General features: G+C 39.8%; 1 protein-coding gene across 2 annotated transcripts in view; it reads right to left on the reverse strand.

Moving 5' to 3' along the window:
* Positions 1–1,827, reverse strand: part of PKIA (cAMP-dependent protein kinase inhibitor alpha) — a 92,675-nt gene extending 90,848 nt beyond the window's left edge. The window contains exon 1 of one of the 2 annotated variants that reach the window (XM_062189535.1): positions 1,772–1,827. The gene's annotated coding sequence lies outside the window, so the exon portion shown is untranslated. The remainder of the gene's footprint in view (positions 1–1,771) is intronic. The other variant, XM_062189537.1, reaches the window with a different exon arrangement.
* Positions 1,828–22,023: the final 20,196 nt, after the last annotated feature.

Raw genomic sequence — 22,023 nt, forward strand, 5'->3', positions numbered from 1 at the left:
AACGCCAACAAACAAACCAAATCAACACAACAGACAAAACTTGGCTCAAGATCCCCGTGGTCAGTTCCTAGAGTAGGCCACTGTGTCGTGGGCTTTGCTTCCTCCATCTCCTACACTGAAGGTGCCAACAAAGAAAATTCCAATCTCTTTAAGGTGTCTTTTATAAAAAGAGAATTTGTCATCAGAAAAGGAATAATAGTGTAGAACAGAATTAAAATGATTTTTCAAAGCCAGTATCTTTGTCTAAAAGCAATATTGAAAAGGGAAGGTAAGAAGAGGTAAATTTTATGGCTATAAACTCTGGCCCTTCTCATTGATTCTCTGTTCTAATTGGCTAAAATAAAATCGCATGGCTCTTGAGTCAGACTATCTCTCTAATTGCAAGTTTAAAGATAACAGATCTCCTTTTCAATAGACTATTGGCACACAGACATCTCACAATCTGGCTCACTGCAACTGTTCTCTGTTGGTGAAGTGGCATATTTGCAATCCTCGTAACAGCCATCTTAACCATTTCACAGCATATAATTCAAATGTACATCCCTAGGAGGCAACAAAGATAGGGACAGGGCTCAGTGGCAAGGGGTCTCTGGGGGTAAATCCTAGGGCAAGTGGATTGCAAATGGAGAGACAAACTTCAGGATGCTCAAGTAACCTCAGGCTTAGACTGGGCAGTCCCATTGGTTTTCTGATACCTTTAGAGAAAGCCTCCTGGGAAAGTCTTTTGAGGTTAGTGGGGAACACTAGGGCAAAGCACGCTGCTTGCTTTTTGGGAAGGACTCGCCCTAGATCCTAACAGCTGGTTGTCTCATGACCGAACAAACACACAAAAAGCATCAAGAGAAACTGGATAGGCTGTCATTCACCTTTTTTACTTCTACCTATATTTGTACTTAGGAAGCATCCTTCACACCCCAATAAACTGGTGGCTACAGGTCTACAATGAAGAGAGCTACAGGAAAGCATACTGGTGCTGTGCTAAAAGCAGGCTAATTCATCCCAGCTGTTTGGGAGAAGGACACAGGTAACAGTACCTAGACAGAAAACGGAAAAGGAAACCCTTCCTGAGGCAATGCCCTTTCTAGGTCCTTGACAAAATCAGTCATGGAATGAGGCGGTGGATAGGAGCCGACAAAAGTTGGCCTGTTGAAGGGCACTTCGGAAAAAGATCAATGAAAGCATTGACAGAGAAGATGATAAGCAAAGGAGAAGCGATGTCAAGTGCTGCTCCAGCGAAGCTGAACTCCAGGAGATAAGTTTCTCCTTCCATAGAGACTCTTTGTAAAGGTGCGGTATTGAAGCAGGTGTTCTGACATTGAGATGAGCACAGACCCAGTCTGATAATTGGGAAGAGACGGCATCATGGGAAACAGAGAGGGAAGATTTCAGATTACTCCTGACTGTTGCTAGGGACCTGCTGCTCCAAAGCTAGAAAATAGTCAAGTGCAGGTAGCAGGCAGAAAGGTAGCGGTGCAACTCAAATTATTTTGTATCTTGAATTGCCTTCACTGTCTAAGCAAACCTGGCATTGAAATGGTTGATCCTATTTTAAAGAGTCCAGAGGCTGAACGCCCTCTTTGTTTGCCCGGTAATCCTGCTCTTCCAATTTGCAGCACTTGCCTGATTAACATTTCAGTCCTAGTAGTTGCTCCTTTTCCCACCTCCGAATGCAGCAGGGCTGTCCCCCTTCTACCCTTTACAAACCCCATTATTATCGGAGCAGAAAGCACCGCGCAGTGTGGCCGGAGCTGTTAACCGCCCGGCTGCTTACCTTCCCCAGGAACCAGTCAGCGCACGTCCTGGGCGCCCGCTGCCCCGGGCAGTAGGCCAGCCGCGCAGGGCCGTGTGCGTGGTCAGCTCCGCGGGCCCCCACCCCAACCTGCCAGCTGCAGCTGCCGCTCCCGCCGCCCAGCTCCGGTCGCATGAAGTCATCCCCCGCCCCGGGCCGGATCGCCACATTCAGCGCCAGCCGCGGGGGGAAGAGGGACCTCTCCTGGCCGCGGGGAACGGAGCCTGGCGGCTGCCCACGACCCACACCGCCCGTCAGGGTTGTAGGTTTGTTTTCTATTAAGATTTTTACAGATGCAGTATCTCTGGATTGTGGACTGCGAGAGCAGAGCCAGAGAGACTTTCCTCTGCATGGCGTCCTTGCTCCAAGCGCTCCCCTGCCACTGCTGCTGCATGGACAGCTCCATTCGCCTGTGTGGGTTTCCCACCCTCTACATCTTCCTTATCAGTATTGTTCATTTTGCTAAATTCGAGAGCGGGGATTGTCTTTTAAGATCAACATACAAATACTCCGAACATATTTTAGATTGGCAATCAATCTTTCTAAGCTCCTTGTAGCGCGCTGCACCTCCTCTCCAACATACACACATGCAACACACAGGCAACCCGCTCACAATGGTGAAAGCTGGCACCTTTCGCCCTGCAGCCTACGTAACAGAACGGGGATCTCCCATAGGACTGGAGAAATGGGTCCGATCAGAGAAGGCATCCAAGGCAACAGAGAGAGGTCAGCCCAGGATTTTGTTGCAGTTCAGGAGTGCATCAGCTGACAAATATTCCCCCAACACCTTTTTCTCTCCCTTCCTCATTTTCGCCCCCAATCCCCTTCTGCCACCTAACTGGGCAGATTTCTATGGCGACAGCTATACCATTTGGAAAACAAGATGCAGAGTGCACATTATCTGAAGGCTATGTTTTATATTCCCCAAAGAATTTGCCTTAGGAAAGAAATAAGCACCTATGCATACAACCCCATTCTGGCCCTACTTAACTGGGCACAAGCTATTATTAACAAGGTGGTTCTTTCTCTCTTCTTCCCACCTCCCTCCTTTTGCTTCTTTCCAAAATGACTGACCATATCAATAGAGGGCTGGGTGTTTAAGGCAAAAAGAGTCTAGGACTTGCACTTTTTGTTGCTGAGCTAAAGTTTTTTACTCAGTTGTGGAGGCAGTTCAAATTAGAGAGGTTCTTTGCCATCAGTTCCATAGGGGTAGAGTACCCTCCTTTTACTTGCCTAGCAACTGGAATTATCCATATTAAATCCAAGCCATCTGCAGAAGGCTAGGTAAGCACCTTTGCTTAATGAAAGTTCCCATCCTCTGTCAATTCCAATTCCACAACTGGGAGTACTGAAGCCAAAACAGTTCCAAAAACAACTCAGTATCTGAGGCCTTAGAATGTATACTCTATGAATCTGGAAAGATCTAGTCCATCTCTGTGAACCATGCTTTCATAAAATTAGACCATTAACATTAGCATAGACCAAGGAATTCTTAATCTGCATCAAAACGGAGATTGTAAACAGAATTAAGGAATATGGAATTTGGGTGAGAAAATTTCACCTTTAGTTTCACCAAACTCTATTTGAAATTTAGCATTTAAAATGTCCTTTGAGTGTAAATTATGGGCAACACATTACAATAATATTAGAACCACCTGTGAATGTGCCACTAATAGAAATCACAGACAGTTCCCTACTGCAGTTTTTACAGCTATCACAAAAACTCTTACTGATATTGTAATTAAGCCATGACTCCTTTTTTGTTTTTCTTATTACACTATGTTTTTAGAATGGTTTTAAGTTGTGAAAAATTGTAGGTAATAGTTATCTTTATCTCATCCCCAATTTCCCATGTTATTAGCATTTTATGTTAGTATAGTATCTGTTACAGTCAGTGATCCAATATGGAAACATTGCCATTAACTAATGTCCAAAGTTTCATTAGGATTGCTTGGTTTTTGCCTAATGCCCTTCATTCTGTACCAGGCTCCCTCCCATCCACATTAAATTGAGTTGTTATGTCCCTGTAAGTTCCTCTTGGCTGTGGTAGTTTCTTAGAATTTTCTTGTTTTTCATGACCTTGACAGTCTTCCTGACTCAATTTTGGTAAATTGTATGTGTCCTGGAATCTATCCATTTCTTCTAGGTTTCTCAATTTGTTGGTATACAGCTCTTTTTAGTAATTCCTGATGATTCTTTTTATTTCTGTGGTATCTGTTGTTACATTTCCTTTTTCATCTCTGATTTTATGGATTTGAGTCTTCTCCCTCTTTATTTTGGTTAATTGGGCCTATAGTATATTAGTTTTGTTTATTTTTTCAAAAAGTCAGCTCTTCATTTCACTGATCTTTCATATGGTTTTTTGATTTTAATGTTTTATTTCTTATATATTTTAATTATTTCTTTCCTTCCAGTAATTTTTGGTTTGGTTTGTTGTTTTTCTAGGTCCTTGAAATGCATTGATAGCTTGTTTATTTGGTACCTTTCCAATTTCTTCCTGTAGGTACCAATTGCTATAAATTTCCCTAACACTGTTTTTGCTGTATCCCATAAGTTTTTATATGATGTATTGTCATCTTCATTCATTTCCAGAAATTGCTTGATTTCCCTTTTGATTTCTTCTGTGACCCACTGTTCATTCAGGAGCATACTATTCAGTCTCCATGTGTTTTGCATATGTTTTAGACATCCTTTTTTTAAAGATTTTATTTATTTATTTGAGAGGTACAATTACAGATAGAGAGAAGGAAAGACAGAGTTAAAGGTTTTCCATCTACTGGTTCACTCCCCAGATGGCTGCAATGGCCAGAGGTTGGCCAATCCAAAGCCAGAAGCTGCTGCGTGCAGGGGACCAAGCAATTGGGCCATCTTCTACTGCTTTTATAGGCCACAGCAGAGAGCTAAAACAGAAGAGGAGCAGCTGAGACATGAAGCAACATTCATACTGCATGTTGGCACCATAGGTGGAGGCTTAGCTTATTACAATGTACCATTGGCATACTCCTAGAGATTTTTGAGTTGTTGATTTCCAGCTTCTGTCCATTGTGCTAAGAAGATGCATGGTATGATTTCAGTTTTTCTTTTTCTTTTTTATTTGCTGAGACTTCCTTTATGGCCTACCATATGGTTTATCCTAGAGAAAATTTCATTCAGAATGAATGTGTATTCTGCAACTGTAGGATGAAAAGTTCTGTATATATCAGTTAGGTCCATTTGGTCCATAGTGTCAATTAGCTCTGTTGGCTTGTTGCTGTTTTCTGTGTAGTTGATCTGTCCATTGATGAAAATGGGTTGTTGATGTCGCCTGTTACTATTGTATTGGAGTCTATGTCTCCCTTTAGATCCATTAAAATTTCATTTAAATAGCCAGGCACCCTGTAATTGGGTGCATATCCATTTACTATAGTCACATCTTACTGTTGAATTTGTCTCTTAGTCATTACATAGTGCCCTTCTTTGTCTCTTTGTCTTTTTTTTTACAGTTTTTTCTTGTGTTAAAGTCTATTTTGTCTGATATTAGGATGGTTACACCTGACCATTTTTCATTTCTGTTAGCATGGACTATCTTTTTCCATCCTTTCACTTTCAGTCTGTGTGTATCTTTGTTGGTGAGATGTGTTTCTTGTAGGCAGCAAATAGATGGGTTTTATTTTTTAATCCATTCAGCCAGTCTGTATTTTTTAACTTGAGAGTTTAGGCTATTTACATGAAGGTTATAACTGATAAATAACAACTTGGCCCTGCCATTTTTCCATAAATATTCCTATTTTTTACTTTGGATTTTCTTTGTACTTTTACTAGTAGATTTTCTGCCTTCACCTTCTTTCATAATGATGACTATCTTTCTGTGTTTCTATGTGTAACACATCATTAAGCATATTTTGTAAGGTTGCATGAGTATTGACAAACTCTTTCATTTTGTTTGTTATGGAATGTCTTTATATTTCACCTTCATTCACGAAGGAGAGATTTGCTGGGTAGTATTCTTGGCTAATAATTTCTTTCTTTTAGGTTTTGAACTATGTCTCTCCATTCTCTCCTAGCCTGTAGAGTTTCTGATGAGAAGTCAGCTGTAAGTCTAATTGGAAATCCTCTGAAAATAATCTGGCATTTTTCTCGTGTAGGTTTTAGAATCTTTTTTTGTGTGCGTTTTACTTTTGAATGATTGACTACAATGTATCATGGTGATGATATTTTCTTATCATGTCTATTAGGAGTTCTATGTGCTTTTTGTAATTGGATGTCCCTTTCTTTCTCCAAACTGGGTAAGTTTTCTGTAATTATTTCACTAACTAGGCCTTCTAACTCATTCTATCATTCCACTGTGTTAGGAACTCCTAAGACCAATATGCTGGGTCATTTGGTAGTATCCCTTAAATCTGGAACACTATTTTTAATTTTTCTACTTTCTATTTCTATTTGGTCTGACTGAAAAATTTCCAAAGATTTGTCTTCTAGCTCAGATATTTCTTCTGACTCACTAAGTCTGTTGGTAAGGCTTTCCACCACATTTTTCATTTGATCTATTGAATTCTGCATTTCTAATATTTCATTTTGCTTTCTCTTTAAAATATCAATCTCATGGAAAAAAATTTTCATTCATGTCATGTATGAATTTCTTTACTTTGTGGATCTGTTTTTCATTGCTTCTGAGTAATCCTATGATTAATCTTTTGAATTCTGTTTCAAGCATTTCATCAATTTCTTCATCTTCACATTCTAATATTGAAGTGTTGTGTTCCTTTGGGGAAGGGGTCATGTTGTCTTCCTTATTCTTGTTTCTTGAATTTCTGTATTTGTGGAGATATTGTTGGTCTTTTCCTCTGATGGCTTTTATCTTTGAAGTATGCCTCTGTGGCTTAGTGGAATGTCTGCACTTTCAGTGAAAACCAGAGGTGTTGTGCTTGGTGTGTCCAGGGAGCTCTAGTCAGTGCTGCATGGTGGGACAAGTACCCAAGGTGACACTCAAGTTAGGCATGGTAGATCTCCTCTTGTTAATAGAAGGGAAGGTGGAATGATCACCTCTATTGGTGTAATTTTACCCTCACCTCCTCTCTTCAAGGTGATCAATGACCAGGTCTTAGCCCTCAATGGGTGCAATACTCAGTCTGTGCTACCATCTGAACCTTACACGGGGTCTATGCAGTCCTCACTGTGAGCACAGATCCTGCTGCCATGTCCCACCCCAGGCAATCAGGGAGCTCTGAGTATGTGGAGATGCAGCTACACCCTGTGTCCTCTAATTCAGTCACAGAGCCCCCACAGTCTCAGCACACATGTCTCCCACAGTCACAGGATAAAGAGGATCTGTTTTGCCCCACTAGCCTGTCCAGACTACATAGCAGTAGATGTTTCTAGAGCTTGCTCTCTGTGGGTGTTCTGCCTTGGTGGTTTGAGCCCCAGAGTTTATGGTGTGTTGGGAGGCTGGTGATGCCTCACAGCCCTACATGGGTGCCCAGCCCTCTGTCATTCCTCTCAGCCAGACTCAAAGTCAGTGGTGAACATGGATTTTCCCCTCTACTAGAATCTCTGGATCACACACATACAAAAGTGCCCCTGGACAAATGTTGCCTTCTCCCCACCAGCTGCATCGGAGCTGCTACTGCCACTACTGCTGAGAAGATGGCATCTTGTCACAGTCAGTTGATATGTGCATGCACAAGGGCTTCCATAGCTGCCCCTTGCGCCCCAAATGGCTACTTCCCTCTCTCAGCTGGTTGCTGGGTAGGAGACATGTGGTGAGAGAACTGTGTCCCTTTCTTTTACTGGGTCAGCAGGTACTCTATCCCCCAAAGGGGTCCAGGCTGAACTCACACAGTGCTCTCCTTGTGGCTATATTGCCAGTGGTATGGGCTGCTGCAGTCTGATCACGCCTCAGTCTCCAAAGCTGGTGCTTCCTCTAGCTTTTGGCTACAGGAGTCATGTGCTGTGTCCACGTTCATGTTGCATATCTGCACCTTGCACACAGATCAGTGGTATTCCTCTTTCTTCTGTAGAATTTCCACTGCAGTTTTCCCTCCAATTGGACCCTGAGAATGTACTTCCTACACTTTTTTTCTAAAAATTACTTATACCTAGCCTACTGCAGTATGCCATTCACTATTCTGCCGTCTTGGAATCTGTATCCATATTTCATTAATATTTTTATTATCATTAATTTGTTTTTAAAATATGTCATTAATTTGTTTTTAAAATATTTTGAGAACTGAGTTTTAAATTGGTAGTTTTGAAATTTAACATATTACATTTTATGTACTTAAAGTGTTTTTGGGGTACTGTTTCCCCAGTTGAATTTATTTCAAGTTCTTGTCTTAGCATAAGAGATGAATTCAAAGCAGAGACATAAATTACAAGAATTGGAACAGGATTTATTTGAAAAGTTTAAAAGATATAGTAAATATATAGTGGTGAATGTGGTGAACCTCATGAGGAGAATTGTACCCTACTCAGGTCTCCTCTTTATCAGGTAGGGAGTGCCGCCATATTTGAATATTTGAGCTTGGGTGGGATTCCTTGTGTGTGATGATCTCTGGAAAGTTTTCATGGCATCTTCAAGTGGAATTCTGCAACTTTGTCTTCATCATAGCATCTTCTCTAGGATGGAAGAGGCTCAGATACATCATGGGAAAATGGATGTGTCAAATTGGCATGGATGAGATTGGATTTTAGCAGTGCAGGGCTATGGCAAGCATATTGCTGGTAGCCAATTGGCTCCTCCTTCCTCACCAACTGCCTATTGAGTTTACATCAAAAGCATTATTTTGAGAGGAATTATTATGTAGGCTGTTCCAGAGTGTCAGAGTCAATGCTAAAAGGTTAGGATCCCAGCATAAAGGATGATTGTGAGGATATGAGATAATGTGGAATTGCTTGGTGCAGACATTTGGAGATCATAGTTAATAGAGTTATCCATGCCCACTTGGGCAGGCTTTAGTCTCCATTAAAGTTTAAGCACCTCAGAAGAGAGAATATGCTTGGTCTTGGCCTTATTAATTTATATTTTAGTTGAAGGGTATGCTAGGTATCGTGTGTTGTAGTTAAAGGGCCAAATAAAGGAGACAGAAGGTGAGAAAGTAAAGGGATCCAGAAGACTCTGTTGACTGAGCATTAGAGGTTGTGTAGTTGGACAGACTTGTGCTTGAATCCTTATATTCACAGTCTGATTTTGATGTTTTATATGAAGATGACAATTATTATACAGGTTTGTCCTGGGAGTGAAAGATGTTTTTTTCCTTCAATATGATTTGACTGAAGCAATAGAGATGTAGGTGTGGTGACTTGGGACAGTCCCAGAACATGTTTTTTTGTCTTCCTGGTATAGTTTCCATTGTGTCAAGTCAGACTTACCAGAGACATAGTTTGTCATAACAATGTAGACTCATCTATCACAATACTCTTTGTCAGATGCTTTTTATTCATGAAAAGGAATCGGTGTGAGGATTGTGTTAGGGAAAAGACAAAAACTAAAGACATTAAATGGCAGGATGTAAGTGCTTCAGATATTTGCCAGTTTCCACCAGGAAACTGGAAAGAAAGGAAACAGAAATAGGAAAATACCTTATGTCAACATTAAGTTTTAATCTTTCTTCTTGGACTTGACATCCACCATATGCCAGACAATTCAATTTAACAAGTAGGGTGCGATAAAAGAGATAATTTTTACTCCATCACTTTTTCACTGCACAATCTTATTTTATTTTAAACTAAACTTTGGATCTTAACTGTGAAATCTGCATGCTTCCTTTCTGATATTCTCAAATTTAAGATCAAATGGCCTTGTGATATATGTCTCAGCAAGGGGCAATGTGAATCCAGAGTCAGAGGCCCTGTGTGTCTGGAACTGTCAGCCTTTAGAAGCACTGTTTTGGGTCAAGGGAGTCCTTCCAGAAGGGGCTCATTTATATGCAAATATGCTATCAGGAAGGGTAACCTTGTATCTCATTAGCAGTCATTAACAATTTAGCAGAGATTAGCTTCTCAGATTCATTATTGAGAGTTGTCAGTGTGATTTGGTTCCAGCATCTGTCACCCCATTGAGTGCCAGGTCTCCTGCTCTCATCACTCCATGGGGGTCTGTCTAAAGCTGGGAACTTGATCTGTAAGAAATGAATTAGGTGCTTAGTGTGTGACAATAAATATTGTTTTGTGCATTTTTGACTTATGAGAAAGCGGAAGAGGATTTCTACAACAATGGCATTTTTTTGGTGGCTACTAGACTTAATCATGCTCTACAGAAGTCTTTGTGACAAAATAGCTACTCTTTTAAGGAGATCAGAACATACAAACAAATGTCATCCAGGGGCATCAAGGCTAGCACCAGAAACAGAGTTGAGTTCAAATAATCACAGTCAAGGAATCTCCTGTATTAACATGAAAGAACTGACACAGAGCACAAGAAAACTCTCACTTATATGAATATTGATATTAGATTTTGCAGAATATCAGCAATTATAACAAAATGGGACAATGAGACAAAGAGAAGTATGTTGGCTTTCTGTTGCTGCAGCAAAATTCTTAAGACAAACTACTTACAGAGGGAGGAGTTTTATTTCAATTTGTGGTTTTGGAGATTCACATAACAAGATCAAGTGGCCATATTGGTTCAGCTTCTGGCAAGGTCCTTTTGGCAGAGTCCTGAGGCCGAGTAACCCCTGATTTGAATCCCAGAAATTTGTTCTATCCATAATGAATGTTGTAGCCCATGAAGGAGCAGACGAGAAGGCAATTTTAGCATAGTTTGTTGGAAAAAGTGAAGAGACAGAAATTGCTACACCTGATGGAACATGTGGGCATCTCAATAATGGACTGAGAGGGCCGGCGCCATGTGTCACTTGGTTAATCCTCTGCCTTGCGGCACCAGCATCACATATAGGTGCCGGGTTCTAGTCTCGGTTGCTCCTCTTCCAGTCCAGCTCTCTGCTGTGGCCTGGAAAGGCAGTGGAGGATGGCCCAAGTGCTTGGGCCCTGCACCTGCATATGAGAGCAGGAAGAGGCACCTGGCTCCTGACTTCAGATCTGTGCAGCGCTGGTGGTGGCAGCCATTTTGGGAGTGAACCAACGGAAGGAATTTATCTCTCTCTCATTGCCTATAATTCTACCTGTCAAATAAAAAAAAAATAATGGACTAAGAGCCTATTCTTCACACAGACTGGGGTTTTATAGATAAGAGTATGGGTCCCCTATTTTTTCTTCCCTTCTCACTCTTCTGAGAAAGTCTGGGTGGGGGATTTTGGATGTGGAATTTCCCCAAGCAAACCCCTCCAGAAAATACAGGCCATCAGGGTTCTTGTCAACTGGGAGAAAAAAATGACTCCTTCAGTCCAGTATGGCAAGCTGTATCACTCCCTCAATTCAGTGAATTCCTTTTGATAAAGAACAGGTAAGGACACCTTGGGCTAGAGAAGACAGACAAGAGGCTGGGTCCTGCTTTCAGGACCTGTTTTTCTTATTCCATTGCATACAAATTTGTTTTCTTTAAAACTTCTCATTTTCAGGGCCAGCGCTGTGGTGCAGCAGGTTAACTCCCTGCTCTGAAGCACCGGCATCCCATATGGGTGCCAGTTCGAGACCTGGCTTCTCCACTTCAGATCCAGCTCTCTGCTATGGCCTGGGAAAGCAGTAAAGATAGCCCAGGTCCTTGGGCCCCTGCACCTATGTGGGAGACCCAGAGGAAACTCCTGGCTGGCTTCGGATCGGTGCAGTTCCGGCCGTTGCGACCAATTGGGAAGTGAACAATCGGATGGAAGACCTCTCTCTCTCTCTCTCTCTCTCTCTCTCTCTGTGACTCTGACATTCAAATAAATAAATAAATCTTTAAAACAAAGCAAACAAACAAACAAACCTTCTCATTTTCTTCAGCCCTTTTACACACGTAGGCTAATATCTACTTGGTTGCCTTAACAACAGTGTAGAGCTTCAAATGTCCAGTGGGAGTGCCTGGGAAGGAAGGATCATTTGGTAAGCCAGGAAGCAGAGAGAGTGATTGGCCCCACTAAGGCTTTATAACCAATCCTCTGCAAAAGCTACCTTTTGCGAGCATATTCTCAATAATCTACAGACCTCTCACTAAGCTTACCTGCCAAACACAATAATTGCAATAAATTTCCACCCTTTTGGCACTATTAACTTATGTGTTTTGTGTTTAAACTTCTGGGAGCTGTAGCCTATTCAAACCATAGCAGAAAGCAGCTGTTAAACAGAACAGAAACTAAAAATTTACCTTGTTTTTATCAGCAAGAAGTTGACATATAATACCAGTTCCACATAATACAGGTATTATGCTGTAACTGGATCTCTGCATTTAGTTGTAAAATGTATATTTACTTAAGTGAAATGCTTAGCAAATGGCATGTAATGCATTTAATAGTGGAGTGTGTAGTGTAAGTAATTTCAAATAAAAATCCTTTAAAAAAGTCATGATTATGAAATAAAGAGATAAAACAATTTGCTTAGTGATGCTCTTTACATCTTTTTCACCTCAAGTCTTTTTAAAATTATGATGAAGCAAATAAAACCTATTCAAGAAAAGTACACTTTAATGAAAACTTGTTATAATAAAGAGATTATTTTAAATAATCTTAACCTTTTAAATAATTCTTAACCTTTTCATGAATGGGGGACAGATATTACTTATTAAATACAATCCAGGCTAATATAAAAGTAAATTTAGTTTTGATTTAAAAATAAGTTTCAGTGAACTTATTTGGTCATTGCACAAACTGATACTCATTGATTCAGCAGCCATCTATGGAGTGCTCTGTACTAGTACTGCTGATCTTGGAGTGACAAAGTAAATCTTTCATTCATGGATGGATCTTATGTTCTGGTGTTAGATGACCAATAAATGTGGCATTTTATTTTGTGAAAAGGGCCAAGAGGAAGCAGACTAAGGATGTAAGCATTGGGGGGGGGGGGCAGTTGCATAGGGGGTACCTACATAGGCAGAGATTTGAAGTGTGAAAATAAGTCATATGAACATGATGAAGAAGAGATTCAGCACATGCAAGTGTCAGTGGGCATATACTTACCTATTTAAGAAACTAGAGGGTTAGTTTGTAATGCAATGATTAAAGCAGGGAAGTTGTTAGGAGATGAGGTTAGCAAATAAAGTGAGTGGAAGACAACTCAGAGCCTTTGAAGCAGTGCCTATTGGAGGGCTTAGAGGCTTGATTTAGACTAACTAAAATTGTGATTGTGATCAGCTCTTGATGAAGATGTGAAGTAGACTACTGGATAAACCAGTCTGAAATTCAGGGGAGAAGTCATAGAGGCAGATGAAAATTTATGAATCATCATGATATTTGAAAACTTTAGACCGAATGAAATTACTATGGAAGTAAGTGTAGGCAGGGAATATTTGGTAGGTGTTAGAAGACAAGCATTCTAGTTTTAGAAGACCCAGCAAAGGATAAGAAGAATTGAGTAGGGAAATAGGTGGAGTTGTCCTAGGATGAGCAAATTATAGTAAGGCCATCCTGAGTCTTGTCTTTCCATTTTGACCCCTGCATTTACTTGGAAGAACACTGAGCACCTGTCAGCCTACCTGGCGCCACTCTCTGGGGTCAAAAAGATAACTTCTATCATAAGACTTCCTGATAAGATTGGGAAGAAAAGTGGGATGCCTGAGGAGCTAGCTTCTAAGGCAATGTAAAGGAATGTTGTAGTACAAGGTCCTATCCTATCTCTCTACTAGAACACAAAATCTTACCGCCCTCCCACTCCCTGCTGCCTTGTGCTGAACAGTCTTGCTACATCACTCCATCACCCCTGGTATGGAAGCCCATATGTAAGTTGCTCTAATAAACTCTTGTATTCTTCTATGGAGCTTCCATCTTCATTCTTCCATCTCAGGATTCCTTCTCAGTCCAAGCGGCATTCCACATAGAAACAAAGTGGAGAAGATGTTAGAATGAAGAGATATGTAGAGGTAGGATAAGATGATAACTAGTATTTTTGTATAGGATATGACAACATGCAAATGACTAATAATCTTGATTAGAAATTTCTGTGCATTGGAGTGGACAAAAATGTAAATGAGAGGAAGGGAAGCAGAAATATTAAAATGAGTGAACATTTTTTATTAGTTTTGCTATAAAAAGAGAAGAACAATGAGCAAATAATTATAATGGGGCATGGAAATAGCAAAGCATTTTTTCTATTTGAGATAGGCATATTGGTATGCAGGTAGGACTATCTAGTAGAGAACAAATAGCTGATGATGCAGGAGAGAGGAGACATTGTAGAAAAGTTCTTGAGTAGGCACGAAGGGGTAGGTCAGGTGGAGCCAAACATTTCTTCCCCAAAGGAGGAAGAGGCGGAGTGGTATGCAGTTTCAGATAGACTCAAATATATTATAGGTTTGGTGACTGTAACTCTTTTTTTTTTTTTTTAATTTTTTTTTTTGACAGGCAGAGTTAGACAGTGAGAGAGAGAGAGACAGAAAGAGAAAGGTCTTTCTTTTTCCGTTGGTTCACCCCCCAAAGTGGCTGCTACGGCCGGCGCGCTGCACTGATCCGAAGCCAGGAGCCAAGTGCTTCCTCCTGGTCTCCCAAGTGGGTGCAGGGCCCAAGGACCTGGGCCATCCTCCACTGCACTCCCAGGCCACAGCAGAGAGCTGAACTGGAAGAGGAGCAACCAGGACAGAATCCGGCACCCCAACTGGGACCAGAACCAGGTGTGCCGGCGCCGCAGGCGGAGGATTAGCCTAGTGAGCCTCGGTGCCTGCCAACTGTAACTCTTTGAAATTTTGTTCTGATCCCATCCGCATTCCCACTGAAGTAAGAAGCAGCCAAGAATTTACAGTGAAAGAGATGAGAGATATGAAGAAAGTGAAGTTTTGAAATAGTTGCCTAGGAAAAGGAAAAGATAATTGACTCATACAGTTTCTCAATAAGCACCAGTGTGCACTTAGGGATAATGTGTCTATGAATTTAAAAGAAATCTGTTAGCAAGGTTGCTAGGTTTCCTTCAGCCACGTTTAGCTGGACCTAGGTGCCGAGTTGATGTAGGTTTCTGTTTCACTATAGTTGGCGTTTCGCATAGCCAATACAACTAAGAGTGATGGCCAAGTGAGTTCAGGGTGAATACAGCAGTGTGGACCATCGATTCTGATCTGTAGATACTGGGAACTGAGGAGTAACCATGAGCAGTAGTGTTAACATTTATTTCAATTCTATGAGTTGCAGAGGCTGAAAACTCTGACTCTCTTTAGACTACAAAGAAAACAACCAGACCCCCAGTGCTTCACTCTGTTATTCAGAGATTCTCCATCTTTCTTTTAACTGAATTGCTGCCTATAATTTCTTAACCCTTTAGTCAATAATCTCATCATAGTTGAGATATGAATTTTTGAAAAATTGTTCAGAAGTGTATTTTACAAAACTAGTTTTAGATTTTAAAGTTTCAGAGTAGACATAAGTATAACAGAACCAGCATGGTTTTCCAGACCTTTGCTTATCTTTAACAAGACATTTACCTGACATTTGTTATACCTGACTCAGCTGCATTTCCTATGGCACTAAAATAGGAATAGAAAGAAATTTTAAATATTTTTATCTTCAAAGAGCTACACTGGTATTAATTTTCTAATAAGGGCTTAATGTTACTGACTCCTCTTCCACTTTTTGCCTCAAATGAATCTAGTTTATTAGTTTCCCTCTGCTGTGCATGTGATGCATGTTCGCCCTCTTGTGGATAATTATGGAACTGTCTGTATGAATTTTGACTTATTTTTAGTAAGAGCAGGAAAACCCAGATATTGTAATCAGTTGAAATTATTTTTAACAAAACGTTATGCTTAAAAATAAAAGAGGTTCAATTTACTGGACAATCAACTCTCTATTAGTTCCTAAACTTCAGATTATGCTCAGGACCACGATTTAACTGAATTTGGAGGACAATACTCAGAGAAGTTAAAATTTTGAGATTCTTTTTAAATGTGAGAATACATAGTTTCAAGACAGATTGTCTTGCTCTTATTCATTTGCAGTTTAACTTACTTTGAGATTATCTAAATACAAATAGAGAAGAGCCTGCCTTTGGTGAATCTCCATTTGCTCTGTTTACATATATAATTATACAAATTGTGACAAAATCCATTTTTGGGACTGTGCACGCATCAGTGAGTCCGATCTTCCATTACAAATTTTCTACACCATATTAGAAAAAACGTCAGTGAACTTAAGTATTTACGACTTAGCTTCTAGATAGCTGGTAGTGTTATAGCAGTCATTTCCTCTTTTATTTAGTACTTCATTCATAAAAATGTCAATTGAGCTTTTTTATAAGCTTGGTACTATTTTAGTTTCTGGGAATAAGATCCAGTTTCTTTTCATAAAATAGTTACCATCTGAGTGAAGACAAAAATTATAATAAACTGCTATAAATTTCACTGCAGAATTTTGTACATGATATGAATGCAAACAATGTATTTTAACTTTATTCTAGAAAACTAGTTCAGAAAACCGTCATAGGAGAGGGGAGCTGAGTTGCCTTGGGATTTCTTCAACACATATGTGGGAGCCCAGGGTGAGAAGGCAAAAGCAGTTTAGTTTCAGAAAGCATATTTTGATTTTTTTGCCACCCATCCTTGTTAAGGACACAGTTTGGAAACGTCAGTGGTCCTGATTAAAGACAGCTGCTGAGATCACCATTATCATTGTCGTCATCACTGTTATCATGTAGTTAATTAATGAATAAATAATTATTGCCATGTGGCCAAAAAGCTTTTGGTTTGTAGTACCTAGTTGTTGTCATCCACCATATGAGTTTAATATGATAATTATTCTCATTTACTTATAAGAAAAAAACAAAGATTTAGACTAAATGACTGCCTCTAATTTGGTGTTGTACTTTCAATTCCATATCTTGAACCTCTGTTCCTTCCTGGCTAAGATTATTTGCCCATCCTAAGAACTGCAATATTGGTTCTATATAATAATCTCATAAAAAGTAAACTTACATAGTCTATTTTGATGTTTATGATATCAATTGGTAAATATGCTTTGAAGGAATACAATAAAAATGGATGATATAAATGATAAATATGTGAAAATTATGATATATAGCTATACTTTGAAAAAAAAAACAATTCTAAATGTCTAGCTTTTTAGTTCAGAGCAGGATACCACATTGTATCAGTGTTAGGCATCACCAATGGAATATCTCCCTCTATTTGGACACAGGACAATGAAAGGATGAATAAAAGATAAATTCCATTGCTTGCACACTCTGGAGAAGTATATACTACAATAACTCCTTAAGATGTTTTTCATTTTTTTTTAAGATTTATGTATTTTTAAAGATTTATTTATTTATTGAAAGGCAGAGTTACAGACAGGCAGAGGCAGGGAAAGAGAGAGAGGTCTTCCATCCACTGGTTTACTCCCCAGATAGCTGCAATGGCCTGAGCTGCACTGATCCGAAGCCAGGAGCCAAGAGCTTTTCCTGGGTCTCCCACATGGCTGCAGAAATCCAAGGACTTGAGCCATTTTGCACTGCTTTCCCAGGCCAAAGTAGAGCGATTCATCGGAAGCAGGAGCCACGACTTGGGACTGGTGCTCATATGGGATGCTGGCACTGCAAGCAGTGGCTTTACCCGATACACAACAGCGGTGGCCCTTAAGATAGACTGATTGATTGATTTGAAAGGCAGACTTACAGAGAAAGGGAGAGAGAGAGATAAAGAGAGAGAGAGGGAGAGAGAGAGGTCTTCCATCCATTAGTTCACTTCCTAAATGGCCTCATTGGCCAGGGCTGGGCTAGGCTGAAGCCAGGAACATGGAACTCCATCCCAGTCTCCCATGTGGGTGACAGGGGCCCAATGACGTGGACCATCCTATACTGCTTTCCCAGGTACATTAGGAGGGAGCTGTATCAGAATTGGGCAGCTGGGACTTGAACCAGTCCTCATCATGATTCTGGTGCTTCAAGCAGTGGCTTAACCTGCTGTACCACAACGCTGGCTCCAAAGATGAAATATTTTTGAGTTTTCATTTTGCTTGTCAATTATTGCATGAGAATTACTCACAGATCAGAAATTTTATGCTTGGATTTTCTATATATTCCAGTAAACAACTCTTTTCAAGTTTAAAATAAAACATTTAACAGGTGAATTATTATGCTTAAGATAATGACCAATGTTATAAAGTCACTGTAACCTAAAATATGTGAAAAATAACCAAGGAATCTTGGTTAAGGAATTAAATGGTGACTCTAAAATATATGAGGAGTTGTTTTATGAAAAAAGGATTTGGGGACCTGCACTAGATGTAGCAGGTGAAACAGCTTTTCTGTGATGCCACATTCCACTTAGGCACCTGTTCAAGTCCTGGTGGCTCCACTTCTGACCTAGTACTCTGCTTATGGCCTGGGAATGCAGCAAAAGATTGCCCACGTCCTTGGGTCCGAGCACCCACTTGGGAGAATTGGAAGAAGCTCCTGGTTCCTGGCTTCGGATCAGCCAAGCTCCGGCAGTTGCAGGAGTTGAACTAGCAGATGGAAGATTTCTCTCTCTCTCTCTCTCTCTCTCTTTCTTCCTCCTCCACCAGCCTCTTTCAAATAAATAAATTTAAAACCCAATCATTAAAAATTCAGCTGATTGTAGACCAATGGGCGGAGTTTAAGTAGATAACAATGATATTTTAACAATAATAACATTTCAACAATTAAATATAGTGAATTTCAAATTTATCTAAATATTTTAGCAGAAATTGAAGCTAAGAAGTTGGAAAAGTAAACTCTATGGAGCTTTACAATGAAAAATTGCTATGATTTTATGCTTTTTTCAACTCCTCATAAATTTGTGTAGCTCAGACATTTCAGTTACCATGACTCTTCATGATGTCTTCAAATGACCATGAAAAGCTGATTGTTTCCAGTGCTTTGCTTTATGCATGCTAGGACTGATCTTTAAATCTTATCTTCCCCATTCATTTAGTAATATGAGGTCACAAAACATTTCATAGAAGCATGCAATTAAAAGATAAGTTTATTTTGGTATAAAGCAATTTGAAATCAACATATACTCCTATTCTTAAATAAGATGCTTTTCATTTTAAGGAAATTAAAAAAAACTGTAGAAATTTCTAAATTAAATTTTTATTAAACAAATTTAATTGAGCAAAATACTTCAAACATAACATGAGTTTCTATATCGCCTTTACATAGCTTTTCCAAACGTTAGTATTTTATACAACCATTGTACATTTGTTGAATTAAAAATTTTGCATTGGTTTAGTAGTATTATCCAGTTTACACAGCATATTCAAATAATTTCTATTGTCCCTCTTATCCAGTTTGCATATCTACACAATATTCTCCTATCTAGGATAGTTCTACAGTCCTTCATCACTTCCAAGTGCATCCTAGGTAGCTATTTTGTCGAATTTGGTTAGTTTGGGTTTGTTTGCTATTTTCTTATGATTAAATTGAGGTTATGTATTACTTGACAAGAACACCTCAAAAGTCATGATACACCCTTCTTACTGTATCATATTGAGACATTCAAGAAATCTGAATGCCTCATTATTAGGTGATATTAAAATTAGTAACTTAGTTGTAATGATAGCTCAAAAATTGCTGTTGTATCCTTTGTACCAAAAGAATTTTCCTAGGGAGATAATTTGAGATTGTTCAGGTATTCTGTTTCTTGTTTCATTTCTCACATAATTTTAACATTCAGCAGTAATTCCCTTGGTGTTTCACAAATGGTTGTTAAGGGTGAGCTGTTCCTCATTACCTTTTAATTTAATTTTCCATGAACTTTAAAAAGTACTGTCATACACAGTATGTATTTTGGTGATTATTTTCATCAGGAAAAGTTTAAAAAACTTTGGTTGACATCTCTACAGTTATAGATGTAAGATGTCTAAAATGAAAACCTCAGTTACTTCTTCATCTAAACAGTACCACCATCTATGTCTCTTCTTATTGAATATTGTCATGAGCCTTATACTAACACAGTAAAACTCAGGAATAATCCTCACTCTTCTACTTTTCCTCATATTCCATATAGGATGCATCAGTGGCATTTATCTTCAATGTGAGTGTGTATGTATGTGTGTGCATGCAAGTATGTATGTGTGCACTTCCTATTTCTCTTCATACGGATCACCGTCACCTTAGTCTGTGCTGCCACATTTTCACTTGCGCTAACTGAACAAACTTGTGTGTGGCATCTCACATGGATGTAATCATTTCAGCTATCTCCTCAAAGCTATTTAATGGCTTGAACTTGTATCCAAAATCATGGATTCTAGCCCCATCAATCAGCCTGCCTGTATCTTCTGAGCATTTCTTTCACATTGTTCAATTATTTACCTAGATCTACTGTAAGATTTTGCTCTGCAGGAATTTGATTGCAGTTTCTTCTTGAAATTTTCTTATTTCTCTCTCTCTCTCTTTTTTTTTGATTTAACTGGGTTGCTTCTTATTCTTAATGTCACCTCCTCCTAGAAATCTAGTCTGCCACTTTTCTAAAATAGGCTGCTGTCCTTTTAGTCATTCTGTATCTACTCTGTTTCCTTCACAGCAGTAGTTCTAAGTAACAGAATATGGAGTGACAGATAACTTTATTTTTGGTATTACAATTTAGCATACATGGTACCAATGAGAATGTTATAAGCCAAGTGTAAGCTGTTCACTAACTTGAGGGGAAAATATCATATTACATATATGTGTGTGTGTATACATGTGTATATATATTTATTTACTTTAAGTTAGCTCAATCTCTTTTTTGCTAAATTTACCTGCAAATCAACATTGCTTTCTGTGGAAACCCTCTCTCCTGAACGACTCTAACAATGTCTCTGAATGGCCCTGGGCTTTCGTGCAGTTTTAGAAGGCAGCAGCCCAGCATTTACCTAAGTGTGACAAGCATAGGCTCTGGTTAGTTTCGTCTTGTTGCTTCTTGATACCACATTTGGTAGCTGTGAACAAATGGTATAACACATAAATTAGATGATGCTGGCCCATTGTTGATCCATATCCTTGTGCACTACATTGATCTTTAGGGGTATTTCTTATTCCTTGTTGAATTACCAAGATTCACTTGACTCTCATACTACAATTATTAATACTCAGGTTACTTATTCCCAGAGATCCATTGTCAATGGTGCCACTGATCTCAGAAATCAGAATTTTATGGATTTGCTCTTGTGAATCAATAACTTTGTACTATTTTTTGTTTGTTTGTTTTCTTAAGATCCATATCATCAGTCACTGGAAAACTTTATTTCTCACCATTTGAAACATACCTTCATGAAGGCTTTTTTTAAAAGTTATTTTATATAATTTAAAGTCAGAGTCACAGAGGGAGAGGGAGACACATACACACACACACACACGGAGAGAGAGATTGAGAGAGATCTATCATCTGCTGGTTCACTCCCCACATGGTCAAAATGGCCAGTGCTGGGCCAAGCTGAAGCCAAGAACAAATAGCTTCACTGGGTCTCCCATGTGGGTGGCAGGGGCCCAAACATTTGGGGCATTTTTGCTGCTTTCCCCAGGCCATAAGCAGGGAGCTGGATCAGAAGTGGAGCAGCTGGGATACCAATTGGTGCCCATATGGGATGCTGCATCGCAGGATGTGACTTTCCCTGCTAAGCTATAACACCAGTCCCCAGTGAAGGCTTCTAACTAGATCCTATCTAGAAGTTATTAAAAATTATGTTGCTAGGGGCTGGCGCTGTGGTACAGTGGACTAACGCCCTGGACTGAAGCACTGGCAACCCCTATGGGTGCCGGTTTGGGACCTCGTTGCTCTACTTGCTGTCCAGCTCTCTGCTGTGGCCTGGGACAGCAGTGGAAGATGGCCCAAGTCCTTGGGCCCCTGCACCCACGTGGAAGACCCAGAGAAAGTTCTTGGATCCTGGCTTTGGATCAGCGCAGCTCTGGCCATTGCGGCCAACTGGGGAGTGAACCGGCGGATGGAAGACCTCTATCTCTCTCTCTCTGCCTCTCCTCTCTGTGTAACTCTTTCAAGTAAAATAAGTAAATCTTTTAAAAAAAAGAAAAATACAAAAAACTATGTTTCTTTTTTGTAATTTTTGACAGGCAGAGTGGACAGTGAGAGAGAGAGAGAGAGAGACAGAGAGAAAGGTCTTCCTTTTACTGTCAGTTCACCCTCCAATGGCCGCTGCTGCCAGCGTGCTAAGGCCAGCGCACCGCGCTGATCCAAAGCCAGAAGCCAGGTGCTTCTCCTGGTCTCCCATGCAGGTGCAGGGCCCAAGGAC

This window comes from Lepus europaeus, chromosome 4 (assembly GCF_033115175.1).
Source record: "Lepus europaeus isolate LE1 chromosome 4, mLepTim1.pri, whole genome shotgun sequence".
NCBI lineage: Eukaryota > Metazoa > Chordata > Mammalia > Lagomorpha > Leporidae > Lepus > Lepus europaeus.